Raw genomic sequence first — 6,944 nt, 5'->3', positions numbered from 1 at the left:
TTTGTTTCTACCTTATCTGCCACAAAAGTTTGGTTTGCAATTGGGATAAAACTACCAGACTAGAAGCCTTCCAACATGATGAGATGGAACAAAATGTAGCATATTAGAAAGTAAAGTAGGTACATAATGAACAATAATTTGGTGAGAGAGATTCTCTCTCTAGGTTTCCTAGGAAAAAGGGGATTTCTTGTTGTGAGCTGTGAAGGACGTAAAAGGCTTAGAGGTGTCGTTTTGGCATTTCTGAACCGTTTTTGGAAACGGCTCAAAATATTTTTCAGACTGTTTGTGTAATTTTTGAAAAGTTTGGGCCATTTCAAAATTTAGATAAATTGGCTGAAAACATGTTTTCAACGGTTGCTGCCCAGCCGAGGCACAAATCTCGAACCAAAGCTCCTTTATTTTTCCCTCTTTGTAGTCTACTTTCTTCTTCTTCCAACGATTGCTTATCAAATCTCAAAGTCATCTCTTGTTGCTCCAGTGCTCCCTCAGAGCCATCTAGCTTTGGGCACCCTTCCTTCACTCTCTCACTTCCAGTTCCCTTGCTTCTGGTGCTGGTTCGTTCGCTGAAGATTGCCCCTTGCTTCTAGTTCTAGTTTACTCGTCGCCGGTTGTTCCTTCTCGCCCCTCTCACTTCCGGTTCTAGTTCGTTAGCCGACGATCATCCATCACTTCCAGATCTAGTTCCCTCGCCACCAATCGTCCCTTTTGTAAGTGACCCCTCTCTCTCTCTCTCACATAGTGTTTAGTGATTGCTTTGCTAGCTAACATCTATTGTTAATTTGTTATTACCATTTTGATTGCTATGCGGGTATTTTGATTGCTTTACAGATTGCTTTGTTGCCATTTTGATTCCTTTACTGATTGTTAGTTTCTATTGTTAGTTTACATTTTGATTGCTTTACTTATAGTTTCTTAAGTATATTGTTAGTTTACCATTTTGATTGCTTTACTTATTGTTAGTTTCTTAAGTAATTTGTTATTACCATTTTGATCACCTATTGTTAGTTTCTATTATTATTGTTATTATTAGATGAACCAGAATTGGAATCTGTAATCTTTGGTGAAAATGTTAATCAGTTTATAGAGACAGGGGGTGATAAAAGTGAATCAACTTTTATAAATTGTATTATATTTAATTTTTTTATTTAAATTCACTATTTTTTTTAATTATTAATTCATGTAAGGATAATAGAAATTTTTAAATATGATTGTTTGAATGGAACTTATATTTATTGTTTATATTATGTCTAAACTATTTTTTATAATTTTTTATTAAAAATTATATTTACAAAAAAAATTCTATATTTTTTAAATTTATAGTTTACCCGTTTCGTTTCTTACTTTTGAAAAAAAAAATTATTATTTTCGCGTTTTTGTTTTCTATAAGAAACATCTCCCATTTCAGTAAAACCTAGGTTGTCAGCCTTCCTACCATTCACTACTATTGGATTTGGTCAGTTAGACCACCATCAACCTCCATTCAAGCTTGTTGTGTTGGAAATTGGATTAGTTTCTGGTAATTGTCTTGGTATCAATCTCTTGATGTTTCCCTCTTTCTCTTCTCTTGTTCTTGGCCCTAGTTAGTGTTAAAGTAGGATCTCATCCGTTGGGGTTCACTTAGAATTAAAAAAAATATTATTTTAAAGGTGTGGTGTGTGCGTGTGATCTAATAAGAAAAAGAAAATAAAGATTGAGACAAAGAGAGCGGGATGATGTGAAGAAAGTAAAAAGGGATTTGATTTTGTAAATTTTTTATCAAGATTAAGTGGTGATTTCAGATTTGATCTCGATGAATTTTAGTATGTTGTTGTGTTTGCCAAGTTCTACAAGGTGAACGTTTTCAACAATTGTTTTGCCTTTTTTTGGGTATTTTTTTATATATCCTAGTTTGGTTAAATTTTACAATTTTTCTTTTGTATTGATGTCAAGAATTTGGTTCTTGAGATTTAATGTTGAGATAGGCCTCTAGTTAAAATGGGGAAGAACTTCTGTATGTTGCCCTTTATTTTGATAGTGAAAGATTAATTGGCTTATGCGTAGTTTTTATCCCCACACCGGGATGATTTTTCATGTAAAATTATTTGATAATTCTGTTTTCGTTATAATTCATGTGTTAATTTGTGACTATAAATTATTGGGTCCTAATATAAATAATTTTGGGTTTGGGCCATTGGTGTCTGCAGCCCAACAAGTGCAAGGTCGTGCATTTTATCTTTTTGAGTTAATACCATCTCTGTCACTTGTGGCCCATGCATATAAAGCTGAAAATTGGGGAAATAGACTGATCAAACTTTTGGAAATACTGATGCATTTCTCTCTGAAACCCTAAGTATGTTTCTCTTCTTTGTGTGTATCACTTTAAAAGAGAGAGAAAGTGAGGATTGAGAGTTGGGATGCTCTGGGTTTATAGAGCATGCATGTAACGTCTCTATTTTTTCGAGCGTTAAATAATTTAGGAATTTTAGAAATATTTTTTTTTCAATATAAATTATTTCCCGACAATCTCGTTCTACCTTTCTAGCATACTAAACAAGAATCAATAAGATAAAACAGGTAATTATCATAAGTGTAGAAGCTTAAAATCGAAACCTGATATGGTATATAACTGAATTTACTTTATCATAACATAAGAATCTGTATCATCATATTATCAAATACTTAAATACATAGACTCATTTCTTGAAATAACAACCAAACACCTCTGATACAATCTAATGATGCCTAAAAAATACATTAAATCATAACAATTATACATGATCTTCAATATAGTATAATCTTCTAACCATGACTAAAAACATATCATGAATCCTCACGAAGGAACATATACCGGAACAACTTACCGAATTTATCGGTCACGTCATCAATCATCCCCTTGTCATAACTACAAATCATAATTGGAACATTTGAATGTTCCAGGAGCATATCCCAATTAGAAGATAAATCTTCTAGTGAGAGTTTAGAAACATAATACATGATGCAATAACATAAACAATCATATGCCCTAATATAATTTCTTTGGCCCTTCAGCCCAGCATGAAACCCTAAGCAGAATCCCGACCTACTTTCAGGATAATCCTAACGTTGTTCCATCATTTGTCCTTGGGGAATTACGACTACACTATCAGGACGACATCTCAATCTCATGCACGAGTATCAACATGCAAATAATATCGTGCTATGTAAAAATCACAACTTCCCATGTAATATGAAAAAATGATCACAGCTTCAATAAATTTCATGCATAATGAAGGAAACATATCATATTTAGGTTCTCGGGATAAAACCGCTCACCTTAAAATAGATATTCCACTTGCCTTGATTTACGTGCCAACCTAAAATATAACGCAAATCGTCAAGATCCTTGGCCAAATCACTTCTTAGCTAATCATTTTCAAGGAAAATCAATAATCTAATTTTTTCAATTTTTTTTTTATTTTTTCTCTATTTTTCATAGTCATAAATTCTTTCAAAATTCAAAATAAATATGTAATAAAGTAATTTCTTCAATTTTTTTTCACGAAAATTCCTATAATAACATTTCTAATCTTCAAAAATTTTCTGGGAATTTTAAAAAAACTCTTCCTATTTTTTTCTAATTATGTTTCCTTCCAAAAAATTAAAATAATTATTTTCTCATGAAATTTCTCAAATAAAAATTCATAAAAGTAAACTATTCCTTTTTCATTCATTTTAGAATTTTTTTTTCAGAATTTTATCCCACTTATTTCTATTTTTACTCTATTTTTCTTTATTTTAGTATTTAAAAATAATAAAAATTACTTTCAGTCGTCTTCTTCGACACTATCACACCATAAAATCAAACGGCCTATACCAGAAGATAGTCTATCTTGATTTGATCACCCTAGCCAAATTTGAGTTTGAAACAACATCCCGAAGATCTCCCTCTGAGCAAAAATTAGTTCAACTCCGGCAAGATTCGATTTTTCTGGCGAAACTCCAATCACCCCTCAAATGAACTCTAAAATTCCTCAAAAATTTCAGAAATTATCCTCATCTCATAGGCAACAAAAGCCCTATAGTTTGGTGCCTCAATTTGTTTAAAAACTTGGTCGATTTAAAGGTTAAAATTCTAAAATTTTCGGCCACTTTGGATTTCTATTTATACACAAATTCGAACCCCTAAACGACGGATTTCACTTCAACCAATGCCATTAAGGTCTCCCTAAGGCTTAGATCCATTCAAAACCCACCAAAAGCAACTCAAAAGCTCGCTTTAAACGGTCAACTTTTCAACCACTTTTGGCTGAAAAGTTTGGTCATTTTCGACCATGCCAAGGCCAATTGACGGCCAAGATTGGCTCTAGGGCTTTACCCCGAGGTCTCTTGCTACTTTCTCAGGCCTCCCATGGCTGAATTCTGTGATGGGATGGAGCTTGGTCGATCATGGCTTCCAAGTTTTGGAAATTGCACTTTTGCCCCTTCATTTTGACTTCTTCACATTTTGGCCTTTCCATGAAGCCCCTGAACTTTCTATAACTTCCATTGAGTCCCTCAAGCTTTGAACTCTTCATTTCATCCTCTAAGATTCCGAAAAAATGTCATTTCAACATCTCTCAGAAAAATTCAAGAAATTACACTTAGGCCCAAATCTTCATTTTGGCCGTAAGTTTTTTTGTTTCTTACTGAAACCACTGAAGGGTTGTTCTACATATTAAATATGAACCTCTTTGGGGTTTCATTGACCTCTCAAAAGTCTCATGCGATAATTCGTTTTTTCAACCAGAATTATAGTCGTATTTTAGTTGTACCGAAAATCGTTTCTAATCCAATTTCTTCCGATGCCATCAATCATGCCTCGAAATGCTCGTCAATGTCGTTTCATTTTTCTTAAATATCTCGGCTCCAGGGCACTCATTGCAGTCGAGTCGGTCAATTTTTCGAGTTATTTAGATACTAATCTTCCCCAAAATTTCATTTTTCTAATAAAACACTTATTCTCAAATAATCTCAATTTCTTGGGTATTACAAGTGTGTATTCTATTGAAACTTTGTGTAAATCTTGTAAATCATTGTACAGTGGCCATGATATATAGTGGATTGACTAGGGGTTCTAACCCCTACTGTGGGTAGCATTCGATTCGATTCGAATCTGAACATGTAAATCCATGTGTGTTTTTTTCTTGTGATTGCTTAATCTTCTTACTGATTACATCAATTATTACCAGGTTCTGTTCTTGTTCTCATTTTACTGCTTGAATGTAGTTTCATTTGTTTTTGTTCTTGTATTTTGATTTTTGTTGATTTGGTTGGTTTTTGCGAGATCTACTGTTCGACACAAAGGCATCGAACATCAACATCATGGTTAGTTGCATTGTGTGTGTTTTTCTCAATAGCCAGATCCATGTATGCTGATGTTTTGTCCTTTTGAATGTTGGGGTTAGCATCTCGACCAGCCTGTTTTGTTCACAGCTCCTCACCAGCCTCTTATCTCTTCCGTCTCATTGCTTACCCCTAGCATCCTGATCCCCTGTTTTGGTCTTAGGAGATATCTTCATGGATGGTACCTATTTTGATAGAGCAGGGAGAGAAGAAAAGGTATCAGAAAGGAGGTGATGAAGGGAAAAGATGAATGGTGAACACTTTTTACTCCAGGGGTTGGAAATATACGGTGATGGTAAGGCACTCTTTCCTTTGAAAGCTAGTAAAGAAAGTTGTCGATTCAGATGAATGGCATCTAGCAATCGGTGATGGTGACTTTTAATGTTAGGTTTTTTGTTTATTTTTCTATGGCTATCGTTGGGACTCCAGGGTTTTTTTTTTTTTTTTTGCGCATTAACTTAAAAGAAACATGGTAGAGGTTAGAGCCAAGAATGGCAGAAGGAAGAGCTATTGGAAGAAGAGGTTTCCTGGTTTCAATAAAAAATGGCCCCCCGATTACATGATTGGCACAAGCTGCGTGTTGGTATATGATTGTCAATGGTGGCCCCTTTTTTTCCTTTTTTTTCTTTTATTAATTAAAATGATTAATTTAAAATTAGACAAGTCTCGATAGAGTTGGACACAAGCTAGCTTAAAACAGGCCACTAAAGCCTATTCCTAGAGCTTGTCGAGGGCCTAAAAAAAGTTGTTGGTGCCCCCCCACCCTTCTATATATAGTTATGTCATTATATATGTATAGTTATGATGTTATCATGTTAGACAACGTGTGAAGGTTCCCCACCCCATCCCTCTTTTGAGTAAATTTTCTTTTTTCGGAGTTCAGTTTAGCAAATGTTAAATTTTTTTTATCTCAATAATAATTTTTTTTAATTCTAATTGGACAAAAAATTTTAAACCAAACATGGGTGAAAGCCACGTTTATATTATCAGAGAGGATATGAAGAAGAATAATAAAATTAATTTCAAATGTAAATTAAAAGTAATTAAGGAGAAGAATTTCGAAAAAATGGTTGGTGTGAAAAGGAATGTAAGCATAAATATGTATATATATTTTTTAGAAAGTGAGATTTGGCGAGCGTGCAAATGGTGACTATACTACACTGTCATTGCAAAAGTTATACTACGCTGTCACTGCAAAAGTCACCATGCTTGATAAATTAGAAGCTTCACTCTTCATGAGGCCGTCGACCACACACCCAGGACTAAGAAGAGTAAATGCCAATCGATTGATGAAGAAGGGAGGAGAGGACGGGAGGAAAGAGATGATGATTAACGTGCCGTCATTGGTTAGGGTTCACGCAAACCTAGGATGATGACCTACAAGAGAGAAAGAGAGGGTTGCCTATGTCGTTGTTCGCTGCCAACGCTGGCCACCGGATTGCCTAAGGTCCCACCAACCCTTGAGCCGGCCCTAGTTGGACACGTCCAAGAAAAAGGCGACTAGCTTGGTTATAGCTGCTGAAAATTTTTATATACCTAACTTATATTAATTTTGAATTTTATTATTTAAATTAAATCAGGTTAAGATAAATTGGTATATTTGG

The 6,944-nt window shown here is 34.3% G+C and overlaps 1 long non-coding RNA gene across 1 annotated transcript; it reads left to right on the top strand.

Moving 5' to 3' along the window:
• The first annotated feature begins 314 nt into the window (after window positions 1-314).
• Window positions 315-6,222, top strand: LOC127792528 (uncharacterized). The gene is made up of 3 exons (XR_008021148.1): window positions 315-707; window positions 5,282-5,397; window positions 5,504-6,222. It is a non-coding gene; the product is annotated as an uncharacterized LOC127792528 (long non-coding RNA).
• The last annotated feature ends 722 nt before the right edge of the window (window positions 6,223-6,944 follow it).

This window comes from Diospyros lotus, chromosome 15 (assembly GCF_014633365.1).
Source record: "Diospyros lotus cultivar Yz01 chromosome 15, ASM1463336v1, whole genome shotgun sequence".
NCBI lineage: Eukaryota > Viridiplantae > Streptophyta > Magnoliopsida > Ericales > Ebenaceae > Diospyros > Diospyros lotus.
The sequence above is the reverse complement of the archived record's forward strand: the minus strand, read 5'-3'. Positions and strand labels throughout refer to the sequence as shown.